A 17281-nucleotide genomic window follows, 5' to 3' on the forward strand; every position below is an offset into this window, starting at 1 on the left:
GTAAAGGGGCACACTGAGCACTGATCCCCAGTGTAAGGTGGTATGCTGAGCACTGATCTCCAGTGTAAGGGGGCATGCTGAGTACTGATCCCCAATGCAAGGGGGCATGCTGAGCACTGATCCCCAGTGTAAGGGGGCATGCTGAGCACTGATCCCCAGTGTAAAGGGGCACGCTGAGCACTGATTCCCAGTGTAAGGGGACATGCTGAGTTCTGTTCCCCAGTGTCAGGGGGCATGCTGAGTACTGATCCCCAGTGTAAGGGTGGATGCTGAGTAGTGATCCCCAGTGTAAGGGTGCATGCTGAGCACTGATTCCCAGTGTAAGGGGGCATGCTGAGTACTGATCCCCAGTGTAAGGGGACATGCTGAGTTCTGATCCCCAGTGTAAGGGGGCATGCTGAGTACTGATCCCCAGTGTAAGGGGGAATGTTGAGTACTGATAACCAGTGTAAGGGGCATGATGAGTACTGATCCCCAGTGTAAGGGGGCATGCTGAATACTGATCCCCAGTGTAAGGGTACATGCTGAGTTCTGATCCCCAATGTAAGGGGACATGCTGAGTACTGATCCCCAATGTAAGGGGACATGCTGAGTACTGATCCCCAGTGTAAGAAACTACACAGAGCACTGGCCACAACTGTAAGGGTTCACATTGAGCACTGACTGCCAGTGGAAGTGCTAACTACTAGTTTAAGGGGGTACACGGACCACTTGTGTAAGAGAGCGCACTGAACACTAAGAAAACAAGGTCGCTTACTCCTGTACCCACTGTGCAAGCTGTTCTGTGCGGGGGCAGACTTACCATTTGGAAACTCAGGCACTGCCCGAGGGCCCGGGGTCAGTAGGGGGCCCCATGAGATGCCCCTGGTACCTTTTTCATAAGCTTTTTTGAGTTTGGACAAGAACACAGGGGCCCCATGATCCCTTATTGCCCATGAGTTGTCAGTCCGCCCCTGGTCCTGACCCTTACACTCTGAAAGTTATACTATCTAGGCTTTACTATACATTATATAGTCTTAGATGCTTCACTGTATACTTTAAAGAGTCATGGTTGCTGCACTAGTCATGTACTGCATTGTACTTTTAATGCTACATTGCATACTTCTGAAGAAGGCACTCTATGCGCTTTGTTGTGTATTACATAAGCCTGGCCACTGTACTCTGCAGGTTGTGTTGTGTATTACATAGTCCTTATCACTCTCTCTGTATGTTGTATGTTGCATAGTCCTGACTGCCATACTGTATACTCTAGATAGTCCTGACCACAACTGCTTTGTTGTACCTTATGTTGCTTATAAGCCTGAATGCTACACTTTATATGCTACATTATATGCTACAGTGCTTATTTCGCTGTTGGCTTTTTTTTTTTTATCTTTTACAATGAGCTTAGTTTACAAACAGCAATCTCATTCATTTCTGTTGAAAGAAAAAAGCTTCTTTTAGGGCTTCTTTCAGGTAATTTTGGCATGCTTTTTTTATAGACCTGCTTTTACCATATGTTTGCTGTCCTTGCTTTGCTGGTTACTGACCAATTTATATTAATAGGACTTAAGTGATCACACATATTACAGTAATGTAAAATTGGCCAGCTGTAGGATATTGAGGGACAATTCACACCTCAAAAACGTACTCTGGATGAGTTCCAGATACGTTTTTGCTTACAGTTCACACCACACTCCATTCCAGTGTGGTTTTTATGTGTTTTGCTATGTTCCAGTATAGTTCTGTGCAGAAAAATGCAGCATGTTCTACTTTTTTTTTCTACACCAAAGACTGACTGGAACTGACTGCACTGGTGTGAACTAGGGTCATTGGAATACATGGAAAACACTATGCATGCATTTTTCTATGCAGAAAAAAATGCACTGGACTGCATCTGGTGTGAACCAGCCCTTAGGGAGAATTGTCCAAAATGTACTAGATAAAAAGAGTACAGGCAGGCAGAGTACAGGCAGGTGTTTTTACAGGATCAAGGAACAGCAGACCCAAATACTTCTGACCTTAAGGATGGGTTCAATGAAGATTATGACCACATTGCGGATGTCCTGGAATGTGCACTCCTTGCTGCCTTCAGAGGACTGGGTAAGTCCAAATGTACTGAATAGAGAAATAGCAAACAGAGGGCGCACCAGCCTAGTGCATTACCTAAAAGCATTTCTTCAAGTGATAAAAGTAGGTATTGTACTCACAAATGACAATACAGTCAAAGGCACATCATAAAAGAACAGCTCTGTCCAATCCACACTATGTGTAGAACCACAATGGGAACCCTGGACTTCCAACAGGCTACCACGTTTCGAGGACTTGCCTCTTCCTCAGAGCCCACAAATGACACAGTAATATAAAACTGGCTAGCAGTAGGATCATATTAAATTGCAAGGCAAAAAGGATCAGGACAAACGACCTGGACTTTACCATAAAGATACTGCAGGAGGTACATCATTGTAAAACAATGGAAACTCCTGATTCCTGCAGCTGTTTCTATCACCTGTACATGGCTAGCTGACAAGCCCTCTACAATTCAATGACATGTTGGTGGTGGATCCAGCTATCCGTGGCTGTCTGCCCAGCCAGCGATTACCTACTGGATGCACTTTGTGTGCTTGAAGTGTAGAAGGCTTGGTGGCCACAGTTAGCCACTCACAGGTGGCAGAAACAGCTGTAGGAATCAGGAGATTCCTGCTGTTGTAATTCGCATTGCTGCTGGTCACTGGTGCAAATGTAGCCTACTAAGAATAAAGAAAACAATTTTCAGTATAGGGGAAGCTTGCCCAAAGAGCTAGCAATCAGGATAAAAGTACAGTTTCCTAACTGCCTTAATCTCCCCCTATTGAGTTGGCCAGATTTCCCTACAGCAGTTTTTATTACACTGACACAATGACAGTTCTGTGCCCCCCCCTTTTATAGTGAAGGTACTGGCCTAATAAAAGGCCCCCTTATTGGCCCTTCTGTGCATGCTGTCCATAGTTCAAAGGCCATGTGGTGCATTATGTTAAAAAGTCTCCTGGAAGAATCTGCACATAAATTTGACAGGGCCCCGAATCTGAAACCTCAAACCAAGGACCAACCCAAACCTGATCCATAATAGTAGACACAGCTATAAAATGCCATGTGGACTGACATACTTGAAGAATCCTAAGAACAGGATGTGATATCATTTATATCATGGGCAATCACAGGATCTTCCCACTGTTGTCACATATCACATCTGCTCCAAATGTAATCACACAGCCAAGGGAGCACTGATTCTTTCTTTAACTTCTGGTTTATTTTTGTTGCCATATTACTTTGTAAGCTTCAGTGAACAGTTAAACAGAATAGTTTTAAAAATTTATATTTTAGCAACTTAGTGAGAGGCCAAAGTCCTTAAGGCAGAACTAGTTGTGCAGATTTCTGTTTCTATTAGATAAGGGCTACTACACCTAGAGGCCTTCCTCATTATATTTAATTTTCCAATTCATAATTCCAGGTCCTGTAGTGCAGAGGTGTCTAGTTAACCATGTCCTCAGGTCCTGGAGGGAGAGGGTGCAGCTGGACAAGAAGAGCTTTTTGGCTCAGGCTGATTATGTGACCTGTCCGAAATAGGCTCATGGGACCTCTGCTGTTCAGCAAATTAGAGTGCTCCTGGTCTAAAAGTCAATAGCCATTCTCTAGTAATCAGTTCAGCCATCCAAGCCCTTAGCCCTGGAGATGCAGCCTAATAGCAAAATATTTCTTCTCATAGAAAAGCTTTTTAAAAACTATTGATGCCAAGTCCTAAAAATAATATGTAAAGTCTCTCATGTGACGTAATTTCTTTTCACTAGACACCAGATCAGCTGAAATCTCTACTCATAAAATATGAAACAGTTATTTCATATTATATGGTGTATTAATGTCCTGGGGTTATACATAATTATAAGAAACCTGGCATTAATATGAGCAATCCATTTGTCATTTTGATCCCAATCCACGTGACACTGTTTCCAAACACACAGAAGCTTTTCTAACCAGCAAGAAGAAGAAGAAAATAGGCAATTGTTAGTAGTAAAACTAGTAGCACACATGGGAAAGTCATTACTGAACTGCATTTCTGTATCTGCTCCATGCAGATTTTCCTTAAAGAGAACCAGGCATTGACACCTCCAGGCAAAATAACAAGTTCACTTTAACCACTTGCCCTCTGGAAGATTTACCCCCCTTCCTAACCAGGCCATTTTTTGCGATACGGCACTGCATTACTTTAACTGACAATTGCACGGTCATGTAACACTGCACCCAAATAAAATTGATGTCATTTTTTCCCCCAAATAGACCTTTCTTTTGGTGGTATTTGATCACCACTGCATTTATTATTTTTTGCGCTATAAACAAAAAATGACAAACAATTGAAAAAAAAAACAATATTTTTTCATTTCTGCTATAAAACATATCCAATTTAAAAAAATTAATTCATATTTTTGGTAAAAAAAATCCCAATAAGCATATATGGAATGGTTTGCGCAAAAGTTATAGCATCTACAAATTATGGTATATAATATATATATATATATATATACTGTATAGTTTATTTATTTATTTTTATACTAGTAATGGCAGAGTGACTTATAGCGGGACTGCAATATTGCGGCAGACAATCTAACACTATCTGACTCTTTGTGGGAACCAGTGACACTAATACAGTGATCATTGTATTAATGACACTGGCTGGGAAGGGGTTAAACATCTAGGGTGATCAAAGGGTTATCTATGTGCCTAGCCAGTGTTTTATGTACAGAGTAATGTGATTTTACTAGGCAATCTGCCTACAGTAGCACGTCCAAACTTTATGTGTATGCCCTTGTTAACTTTGCCAAATACAGTTACCAAACCCAACCAGAGATCACCCAAAGGTACAAAAAGTCTATATCTAAAGTCCTATTACTTTTTCTGCTGAGGACACATATAGCAATCATAGCAACCTCACAGCTAGTAACTAATGTTTTGCATAAAGCATGCATGATATAATGTGGATGTGTTTTATTGTCTTTATCTTTTATTAATCTTTAAAGTGATTGTAAAGGGTTCCTTTTTTAAGTAATAAACAAGTTATACTTAACTGTTCTGTGCAATTTTATTGCGATCCTCCTCTTCTGGTGTCCTACGCTGACTCTCTAGGCAGGACATCTAGAGTACCTCACAATCTAAAAAGGAGGATCAATTGATACAAAAAGTAATAACTGTCGGGATGAGCTGATGAAGAAAATAAATAGGTTTTCAGGGATTGTCTAAATGTAGACAGAGTAGGACACAGTTGGACAGATTGGGGTAGGGAATTTCATAGAATGGGAAAGACTCGGGAAAGTCCTGGAGGCGAGCATGGAAAGAAGTGACAAGGGAGCTAGAGCGCAGGAGGTCTTGGGAGGAACGAAGAGAATGATTTAACTGGTATTTTGAGACTAGAGTAGTGATGTAGCTGGGTGCCAAGTTGTGAATGGCTTTGTAAGTTGTTGTTAGTATTTTGAATTGAATTTGTTGGATGAGTGGAAGCCAGTGGAGGGATTGGTAGAGAGGAGTAGCAGAGTCTGAACAGTTGGTAAGGTGTATGAGTCTGGCAGCAGCACTCATGATGGACTGAAGAGGGGATAGCCCATGTAAAGGTAATCCAATGAGGACATATTTGCAGTAGTCAAGGCAAAAGATGACCAGGAAGTGAATTAGAAGCTTTGCGGTTTCATTGGTTATGAAGGGTGTATTTTGGAGATGTTGCATAGGTTGAAGCGGCAAGCTTTGTACAGTGACTGAATGTGGGGCCAAAAGGATGGTTCAGAGTCCATGATAACACCTAGCACTTTTCATTGCGGGGATGGGTTGATTGTTGTACTTTCAATCTTGATAGAGAAGTCAGGGGAAGAGGCACGTGGGTTATTATGAGGTCAGTTTTGGATAGATGGAGTTTGAGGAAGTGGTGTGACATCCAGGCTGATATGTCTGTTAGTAGATTAGTGATGCATGTGCAGACTGATGGCGCGAACTGTGGGGTAGAGAGATAAATTTGGGTGTCAGTGTAAAAATTGTATTGGAAGCCATGAGAGGTTATCAACTGACCCAGGGAGGAGGTATGGATCGAGAACAGGAGAGGTCCCAGAACAGAACCTTGAGGGACTCCGACTGGCAAAGGAAGAGGCAAGGAGGAAGTGAGATTGTAATTGACTTTGACTCCAATGGAGTGGAGTTTGTTGACGAGGAGGGTGTGGTCCACTGTAGCAACAGCAGAGAGGTCCATGAGTATCAGTACAGAATAGTATCCATTGGTTTTAGCCATTAGTAGATCGCTTGTGAGTTTTAGAACAGTTTCTGTGCAGTGCTGAAAGCGAAATACAGAATGAAAGGGATCAAGAAGGTTATTTTCAGTGAGATGGTCCTGCAGTTGGTTGTAGACTAGACACTCAAGAAGTTTGGAGGAAAAGGGGAGCAAGAAGATGCGGCATAGGGTAGGACTGGTGGAGTCCAGTGAGGGCTTTTTAAGAATGAGGGGGACTAGTGCATATTTTAGAGAGTTGGGGAAGATGCCAAAAGAGAGGGAGTGATTGAAAATGTGAGTTAGAGGCTTTACGATAGAGCCAGGGGGTGATTGTAGCATTTGCAAGGGAACAGGGTCCAGGGGGCAAGCGGTTAAATGGGCATTAGAAAAATGTTTAGCAACCTCGTCTATAGTAGCGGGGTTGAATAAGGGAAGTAATGAGTGTACCTGTAGACATGGAGTGATAAGGGGAAGATGTCTGTATAGTGGAGATCTCATAATGAATGGTATCGATCTTATTTTTTAAGTGATTGGCATTCTCCTGGGCAGTGACTGAGGTAGTGAGTGGAGGCAGTGGAGGATGAAGTAGAGAGTCGGAGGTAGAGAAGAGTTAATGGGGACTGGATGAGAAGGTGTTAATGAGAGTGATGAAATAGGTCTGCTTGGCAAGAATAGTCTTTTTGAAGGACAGATCTATATTGGTTGAAATGTTGCTGGGACTTAGTCTTGTGCCACAGGAACTCAAGAGCACAGCTCCATTTTTTCAGATGTCTAGTGTTATCTGTTTGCCAAGGTTGTAGGGGTTGGGGCCTTATTTTGTGTGTAGTGAGGGGGGCAATTGTGTCTAGGACAGACGACCATAAACTATTGTAGACAGAAGTGGCTAGGTTGGGGCAGGACAGGGGTGAGATTTTGGTCAGTACCAGAGTAAAGAAGAGAAGGGTTAAGGTCGTGGAGGTTTCTGTGAGTAACTGTTAGGCAGTTGGAGGGAGAAGAGGAAGAAAACACGAAGACAGCAAAACTAATAAGGTAATGATCAGACAGAGGGAAAGGATTGTTGGTGAGGTTGCACAGAGTGCATAGGTAGGAGAAAACAAGGTCAAGGGTGTTGCCGTCAGAGTGAGTAGAAGCATGTATCCATTGCATCAGGTAAAAAGAGAAAATTTAGAAGTAGCAGCAGTGTTTGCATTCACAGGGATGTTAAAATCTCCAAGAATAATTGTGGGAATTTTAGTAAGGCAGCCAGGCAGACAAGACATCAAGCAAGGTTGATACCGATCCAGGAAGCTGGTAGACCACAGCAATTCAAGAAACTGGAGAAAATAAATGAATGCAATGTGCCTCAAATGAAGAGTGTGACAGAGAGGGAGGAATGTGAAGTTCCTGAAAGGTGCCGTGTGGGAATAGAAGGATTCCCACTCCACCTCGCTCCGTCCACTGGGTCTAGGGGAGTGAGTCCAGAGAAGGCTGCCGTGGAAGAGGGAAGCAGGAGTAGTGTCAGAATCATAAAGCCAGGTTTCAGTGATGACAAGAAGATTAAAGGAGTTGGTGATAAAGAGGTTGTGGAGAGAGGTGTGTTGGGGCAGTTTTAACTGCTTCAAAATGCTTCCGACAGTCTTCAGTGTACTGGCCATGCCTGTGCAGTAGCTTTTCATAGAGTTTTATGGGGCCTTCTTATGAACATCTCTATGGGATCTCAGGAGAAGGCCCTATAGAACTCTATATAATAAGCTCACAGATATGGCCCCTGCACTGCTGACAGGCCTTCTGGACTGTAAACAAATAACAGAGGCCGTGGGTATGTGCAAGGTAAGTATGCATCTGAGGAGTAGAACAGTGGGCTAAGTTATCTCAGTGAAGGGGGGCTTTAGTTATCATTCAAATATTGTCTATATTTGTGGATCTTTTAACCCCACTGGTGATGAACACACTACAAAGTAAATCACAACTTAGAATCCAGGAGAATTTTATTTATTGGGCTTTCAATCACAAGCTTTAAAAATATAAGGTTGTTTCAACTGGAAGGCATTATGTCTGAAATGGTTATGTTAGTTTTTGGATAACATCTTTCATTCTTGAGAGCAAATTTATCATTTTTGTCAAAACAGCCTGAGTACACAAATCCATTTTGTGATCTTTTTTGCCTAGGGGCTTAAAATTAGGTGGGAAGGATTTATTAGTCTTGCTGCACGTGTCTCGAGCAGTGGTATTTTTACTTTTCTCAAGGCTACAATGTATATATATTAAACAAAAGCACGATTAGAGACTTTTTTAGGATGGATGTTGAAGAAGGTAATTTACAATGTACAATAAAATATAATATTTAAATACTGTGCAGCAAGAGTATGAATTGGGTGGGATTTGAAAGGGAAAATTTTGTATATTTTCAGTGAGTACACCTTTTGAGTTGTTACATTAAACTTATTTTTAATTTGGTTTGGGGGTTTTTACATACATCCTTCAGCTGCACCAAACTTCTGTATTTTCCTTACAGGAGATATCAGTATTTCACAGCAGAGATAGACAGTAGCAGCAACAATCTTTACTGCAGCTACTGCCTCCAGATAAAAAGAATTACATAGTTACATAGTTGGTAAGGTTGAATAACGACACTAATCCATCCAGTGCAGCCTGTATGGTTGTGTTTGTGTTCATGTCAACAATCATATCCTATATCCCTGTATATTGTGTTCGCTAAGATGCCCATACAAGAGTTTTTTTAAACTATCAATATTTCCCGCAGACACCACCGATTGTGGAAGCGAGATCCACATCCCTACTGCTCTAACAGTGAAAAAAACCCCTACGCAGTTTAAGATTAAACCGCTTCTCCTCCAATTCCCATAAGTGGACCCTTGTCTTCTTATACTCCCTGAGACTGAATAGTTTTTTCCCTATGTTAGAATCACCATTGAGGTATATGTATATTGCTATCATATCTCCTCTCAAGCATTTCTTCTCCAGAAAGAATAAGTTTAATGTTTGTATTCTTTCCTCATAAATGAGGTCCTCCAGTCCCCTTATTTACTTTGTTGCCATTCTCTGGACTTTCTCCAGCTCAAGCACATCCTTCCTGAGGACTGGTGTCCAGAACTGGACGGCATACTCCAGTGGTGACCAGAGTTTTAGAAGAATTGAAGATATTTCCAGGAAAAGTTTACATAGACTTGGTACACTGGCTAGGCTTCAGTATCATAGTCTTGATGCTCTTAACAGTATAAAATACAGTAACTGCAATTCTACTACAGGGATCAGTTTTTTCTGTCTGTTTAGTCTCTGATATTGCTATCATTCACAGATTTTCTGGCCTGGTATACTGTAACTTGAGTGCACTCATTGTTCGCTTCCAAAATGTCTGCTGCTATGGAGGTCTTCCAAGGCCATCTTCCACATCAAAGGCTAGAACATACTGTTTAAGTCCCCATGTATAACCACTGTTTCAGTGAGCGTTTAAATGGACTCCCCTACTATAATATTGCCCCACTAAGGTCCTTTCCTTACTGGACAAAGCTTCAGTAGACAGTAGAGAACATTTATGAGGGAGAATGTTTTTATTTCACAAAATGTTTTGTGAAAATGTTGGCACATTTTTTCAATTTTGGCAAAAAGTATTGGAGTCAATGGGGAATGGAATTTTTTTTTGCAGTTTTTAAGGGTATATAAACAGCTCCTGAGGATTTCAAAAGCTCATTTCATCTATTCTGCATTGGTTTTTGAGTCAAAAAAGTTCCATCATTCGTTGAATTACTTTTTTTTTTCACAGAAGAAACGGTGCAAAAATTAAAGACAAATGACTAAACAAAAATAAATCACAGCATATGTAATGAGTTAACATGGCTGTCCCCATGTGCATAAGCATATCTATAAGATGATCTTATAGAATATCTATAATAAGGCTCGGCAAATTCTTTAGTGTGATTTAGGTGTGAAGTCACAGTGGGATTCTTCTGTACCAAGTGTGATACTAATGCGAATTTGTGAGGTGATTGCTCACAGGTGCCATTTTATGTCTGGCCAAATTATGTAAAAATCTAGAAAAAAAGCTGGATTTGCAGTAATGTGAATGGGGGAATTCAAATTAAGGTGTCCGTTTATGAACCAGCGGTAATAGATCGCTGCTCAGTTCTCCAGCATTCTCAGAGAACACAGTTCTCCTGTGAATGCAGTTTATGAAGCAGTTCTCCGAACAAAGGGAGAACGGTCTTCACACGTTGGAGAACGGTCTACAAACTCTGGAAAACGGCTGATTTTACTATAATCTCGCGAGATTACAGTAAAAGATCAGTTTACTAAGCAGAGGTAAATTATCTCTGCTTAGTTTGCGGTCCCTCTGATTCTCCAGCTCTGGGCTGGAGAATCTGGAGGGAGAACACAGATCTCCAGTGAAGGGCTGACATGATCTCCTGAGTGTTATAAACTGTGAATGACCAGAGAATAGCTGAGATCCGTTGTATCACAGCTATTCTCTGTGTCATAAACGGACACCATAATCCAGTCCTATTGAGGTCTATGGAGCTGAATTTGCACCACACTGGATCAAACTCGCACTTGACCCTTTTTTTTGGCACATCAGAATCACACTGCATCGATGTGAACAGCCTTCATTGACAGCAATGTTATTCCTGATGAAATGTGAATCTATGCATTCGCATTAGGTCATAATTGCATCAGAATTCGCATCAGTGTGCCTGAGGGGTGATAGTTGATTAGAACCAGGCTTATATTTAAAGCCCTGGACTAGAAAAAAAATCAGACTGTAGAAGATATATAGATAGATAGATAGATAGATAGATAGATAGATAGATAGATAGATAGATAGATAGATAGAGTATTATTTTTGGTAAGTCTTTAATCGCTTGCTGTTGTAACCAAGGAAGCCACTAAAGATGCAAAAGATTCACCAAAAGTAATACACGTCTCTTGATAAAAAGGATTTGGATACTTTCATTTGGAATTATCATATATTAATTATCAGGACTTTTTAAACTATTATTGTATGCATATTTTATTTTGTTTTATTTATAGCTCACTAGTTTGTACAGTGTATTTTATAGCACTTTTTATACTTGCTGGCACTTTTACAGTTTAAGACATTTTTAACCTTTCACTTTTACTTTGAATGACTTATCGGTGGTTGGGTAATATAATGGAAGTGCTGGCTGGCCCACTTAAAACTAGAGATAGATAGATAGATAGATAGATAGATAGATAGATAGATAGATAGATGATAGATAGATAGATAGATAGATAGATAGATAGATAGATAGATAGATAGATAGAGTATTCCTTTTAGTGAATCATCTTTAGTGTCTTACTGTTGTAATACATACCCAGGAAGTCAATAAAGATGCTAAAGAATTACCAAAACTAATACACATCTCTTAACAAAAAGGATTTGGATACTTTCATTTGAAATTATCATATATTGATTATCTGGACTTTTTAAGCTATTATTGTATGAAAATGTTATTTTATTTATAACTCACTGGTTTACATGGTGTACTTTATAGCATTTTTGTACTTTTTTTGCACTTTCACAATTTAAGATTTTGTTTTCTCAATAAGGTGTTTATTGAAATTTTCGGAAAAGAAAATATACCTGTTTAACAAGTATATTAAGAAAAGAGTTTCAACAAAATAAAACCTAGTTATCAATAACAAGAATTAATGGCAGACATTATTAACATAGACATAGATCATTTAAAAAATCTTTAACACTGTGCTGATTCTTTGAATTAATCCGTGGTTAGGTAATACATTGGAGTGCTGGCTGGCCCACTTTAAATTAGATAGATAGATACCTGCAGATAAGCATGCAAATCTCTTTGTAGCATGAATCTCTGCCAAAGCAGTTGGGGAAAGCCGCTATATAAATACTTGATCCATCCCACACATGATTATTCTAATGAAAAGTTGATTGATTCTTAAAGAATAATGTGAGATGTAGCAGAGCTGCTGAGCCTTCTCTGGCTAACATTTCTCTGACGGAGCTGCTCACAGAGACACTGAATTCTGTGTTGGAAAGGACTAAAGGGAGAAAATGGTAGGTTTGAGATGCATGGGTAGGGCAGCGATCAGTCTATGGTCTCTGTGTGATGTTGGAGAGTGTGCGGTCTCTTCTATTTGACTTTGCTGTAAGGCAGGCAGAGTGCTTACAGGTCATCTGTTTTTGTTAGATTAATTTGATTCAGCATTTAGAAAGAGAAGGCTGATGCTGTGCACGCTAATGGCTCACTGCAGGTGACATTGCAGTTGGTCAATGCATGCTCCCACCCCTCCATTAAAAATATAAAAAAAAAAATCCCAAGCTTTCATCTCGTTTTAAAAGAGTATCCTTTTCCTCTGTTATTACATGTTATTCTGACTCCCCATGTGAGACAGTCACCAGGGCTTCCTGCTAAAGCACCACTATAATAGAGAGATATTTGAAATAATTTAATTGTAAAACCTACTGCTTACAGCAAGGTCAGGGTGCCTAGGCAGTACTATGCTAAGTGGCTCATATGGCGACAACATTCTTTTTAGAGTATGTGACAAAAATGTGGCAATTCAGGTGCAGCTCTAGTGCAACTATATAGAAAACAGCTATCCAATATTAAGAGTGTCTATAAATCTTTTTTTAACTCACATTTTTCTTGTTTTTTTGTATATTTTATGACTGTCTGTATATTTAACTTTGTAGATTCTTGGCGCATACCAAGTAGTGTAATTATGCATCCTTGCTGAACAACAGCTGCACTAAAAACAGATAGCCACACAGAGATCCCACTGTTTTCAGTCACTCTGGGGTAGATTTACTAAAACTGGTGCACTCAGAATCTGGTGCAGCTGTGCATAATAACCAATCAGCTTCTAACTTAAGCTTTGATAGAAAAAAAATGGAAGCTGATTGGTTTCTATGCAGGGCTGCACCCGATTTTGCACCCTCCAGTAAATCAACCCCTTTGATACATTTGGCTGTCTATATGTAAAAGTCAGCATGAAGCTTAGAGAGCTTGTTCAGTTAAGCTTTAGCAATAAAACCTGGAAGCTGATTGGGTTCTATACAGAGCTGCACCAGATTTAGTAAATAAACCTCTCTTTGTTCGCTGATAGACTCTCACTGAAGTCACATTAATTGAAGCTGATTTAATAAAGGAGATAAGAATCTTTACTCAATCAATTGTGTGAAGACTCACTTTAGTCATCCAGTCATAAAACATGCATTCCTATTTATTTTATCTGCACAGGATTATATAGTTGGAGTGAATTTTTCAGTTTTTTGAGTGAAGATTCTCAGCTCCTTTAGTAAATCAGCCTCATTAGGTAGCATGCCATACCTTATGCAGGCCATAGACGTGGGGAAAATTGGCCGTTTTTTTTTTTTTTAAAAGTCATAAATCGGTCGTTCAGACGGCCGACGTTGCCACTAATTAAAAAAAAAAGTCGGCGGGTTTTAGTCCCGTCTACGGCTGTTAATTAATATAATAGCGGTGTCCCTGCATAGAGACCCGCTATTATATTTGACAGAAGAAATAGATTATGCAGAAGAAGAAGAAGAAGAGAAACAACATTGTATCGATTTGTACTTGAATAGAAACATCGGTATCCGAAATGCATACAAATAGATACAATGTTGCAACTTTTTTTCTTCTCCGTCTTCTTCTGCAAAATCTATTTCATCTCCTTTTTTCTTCTATTCTTCTTCTTGATATTCTATTTCTTCTTCTCCTGCAAAATCTATTTCTTCTATTTCTTCTTTTTCTTTTTTTCTAGTCAATTTATTGTCAAATCGGCCAGAAGAACGGCCGATTTGACCATAAATTACCGCGAAAATCGTCCGATCTAACAAATCGTCCCAGGGTTTTCTAGCTTGGACGATTTTCAAAATCTCTTAAAATTAAGAAAAACGGCCAACATTTTTCCCCACTAAGGGTACGAATATCAGGCGATTTTTTTATCGGCCGGTAATTCGGCAAGAAAATCGGAAATCTATGGCTTCCTTTAGTCTGTATGTTTACACTAAGGTCAATTAAGGAGGTGATGTAGGAGCTGGTCAGGGGAACCACAGATCTCATCAAGACCATGAATCCAACATTCCTAGTTTGGCTTGATTCTGAAAATTCTTTGGGAGGCAGACATTCATTATGTAATTATGTGATCACTAATTAAAGCTTTGGACCCATTTTGGAGGTCCATGATGTGCTGGAGACATTCATTCGCTCTGTCTTCAGTTCTAGCCGATAGTCACTGCAGCACCAATTTACACACACAGCCATTGCTCCTGGAACGTATGCATTGGGAATAATATCCACTTAAGGACCAAGCTTTTTCTCGCACTTTTTGTTTAAATGTAACAATCAGGGTTTTTTTGCTAGAAAATTACTTAGAACCCCCAAGCATTGCATTTTTTTAAAGCAGAGGCCCTAGGGAAAAAATTAGTGGGATTTTACATTTTGTATGTCACAAGATATTTGCGCAGCAGTTTTTCAAATGCAATTTTTTTGGAAAACATACATTACTTTGAATTTTAATGCAAAAAAAAAACAAAATGCATAACCCAATTTCTTTGTAAAACATAAAATATGATGTTACACTGAATATATAGATACCAAACATGTAATACTTTAAAATGTGTGCAATGACAACAAATGACGTAAAATTTACTGTCCATAGGCGATACTTTAAAAGCGTTTACAGGATACCACTTTAGATTGACAGAGCAGGTCTGGTACTAGAATTACTACCTATGATCTGACATTTGTGGTGATACCTCACATGTGTGGGATGATTGCTGTTTGCCTGCATGCCGGACTGACACATGCGTTTGCCTTTGCACACAAGCATGGGGTAAAAGGGGCACTTTATTTTTTATTATACTGTCAAAAATCACTTTTATTGCTGTCACAAAGAATTTAAATATCCCTTGTGACAGCAATAGGCCTGTGACAGGTTCTCTTTATGGAAGGATCTGGGGTTCAACAAGACCCTAAATTCCTCCTCTGCCCTTAAAAGCATTCAATCACACCAAGATCAGTGTGATTGAATACTTTTATTTTTTTTTAAATGGCACTGTGTATATCTAAGTAAACAGGGAGTGATGTCAAGTCATTGTTTCCAGTTTGCTATTTAAGAAAGCCGAACAAAGCTGATCCAGCTGGTCAACTGGGACTCCCGGTGGAATGGGAGATCCCTTTAAAGCAGTGGAAGGCTGCGGGGTGTCAATCGACTAGTTAGTGGCTCCAATTTCTATTACGAGAAACCTAATCGTTGGCACTAAATGACAGTATCTGGGCGATGCCTGCAGCTACAGGCATTATCCCAGTACAGCCACTGGTGTGGAAGACTGGTGATGTGCCAGGTACATGACTGGTCAGCAAGTAGATATACTGTTATCTTTATAAATGGCACACAGCAATAAGGTATTTCAAACTTACACATTTTAATAAGATTGTTTACCTTAAAGTGACTCTATCACTGAAATAAATATGTAAAATCAAGTCCCCCCTGCATAGAAGATACTCATCTTTCCCATGGCCCATGATGCTATACTCTGTTGTAATGAAAAGAAACCACCACCTTATGGATCTGACATTTCTGGGTGTGTTGAATTGCTGGTCCCCCGCTGTGCTCAGCAGTTTGATCCACTATGTCACTACTGTGTCTAGAGGTGATGTAGGGGCTGGTCAGAGGAACCACAGAGCTCATCATGAGACCAGGAATCCAACATTCCTAGCAGTGCTCAATTCTGTGAATTCTTTGGAAAGCAGTTACTCATTATTACAGGAAAGCTAGGCAGCATGGGTAGCAGGAGAGGTGTTTTTCTATCTTATTTGCAGAAAGGATGTTATTTTATACATTTATGTGGGTCCAGCTTAGAAGATCCTAACAAACAGCTCAGCAGCTTCATTGATAATATCTAGTTGGTTTAAAGGAGAAGAATGGCCAAAGTTCTTTTGGATCTACTTCTCCTGTGGATCACAGGAGTGCACTTTGTTCTGCACTCCTGTGACCCATTTTCAGCCGACAGCAGGCTAAAGCCTGCTGTCGGCTGACATCACAGAGCTGGTCCAGTGTCTAGAAAGATTTTGACATTGGGATCCACCAAGATACCTGATCAGCAGCTGGTTCTGCCTTTCAGCATGCCGCTGAGAGTCTGAGTCAGCCACTCCCCAACCCCCCCCCCCCTGCACAGCCCGGAGCTCAAGTGAGCACTGGAGAGGCAGAGTGTAGAGCCAGTCACTGACAGTCACCGGCTCTCTGCTCACTGAAAACCAAGAACTGAGCGATCATCGGTGATTGATGTCTCAATTTGTAGTCTTAGAAGCAGCGGAAGACAGATGCAGCGCTGGACCAATGCTGCATCCACCCAGGTGAGCATGAATTGTTTTTTTTTTTACAATCCTGAATGTATTGTTTAAGGGTAGGTAAGTTTAATATTTTTATGGGGAATATTGGACAGTACAATATAAGTTTAACATTTTAATGGCTATGTCCTTACCCTATGTGGCAGAACTGGTGTCTGGTGATTGGCCACACCAGTGCACCCAGTAGTGCATCATACCAGGAAGTGAACTGAACTGCATGGTCTCTGTACCTGGAAGTAGTATTTCTTTTCATTGCTGGTGGCCAAAGAGTGGTGAGGGAATGAATGGAAGGTATGTATGCAACTGGAGAAAGCAGCAATAGCAGCCTGCACAGGCAAACCACAGGTTCCCATAGAAATTAACATTTTCATCCTTGCTAAAGCTTCAAAACTAACAAAAGGTGTCTGTTTTTTTGTTGACCCCCTTCAATGCTCTATTGAAGATCTTCAACATATTCTCTCTGTAAGGCCTATACTTTTCTGACTGGGTCCGAAGCTAAGCCCAATGCACCTGCTATACTGCTGTCCAAAAATGGTGTCATTATTGGTTGCTGTAGTGGATGGTGGGATCATGCTGGATGGGTCTCTTGCAGACGGGGCATTGCTCCCTTTGAAAATAGAGGCCTTACAAACAGAGTACGCCAGGTAGCTACTGTCAGTCTGCTGAAGAGTCA

General features: G+C 40.4%; 1 long non-coding RNA gene across 1 annotated transcript in view; it reads left to right on the plus strand.

Moving 5' to 3' along the window:
• Window positions 1-12226: 12226 nt before the first annotated feature.
• Window positions 12227-17281, plus strand: part of LOC149451496 (uncharacterized) — a 197600-nt gene continuing 192545 nt past the window's right edge. The window contains exon 1 of the long non-coding RNA XR_016315027.1: window positions 12227-12305. This is a non-coding gene — a long non-coding RNA (uncharacterized LOC149451496). The remainder of the gene's footprint in view (window positions 12306-17281) is intronic.

The sequence above is a fragment of the Staurois parvus genome, unplaced genomic scaffold (genome assembly GCF_062004578.1).
Source record: "Staurois parvus isolate SC_StPar_1 unplaced genomic scaffold, SC_StPar_1.0 ptg000536l, whole genome shotgun sequence".
NCBI lineage: Eukaryota > Metazoa > Chordata > Amphibia > Anura > Ranidae > Staurois > Staurois parvus.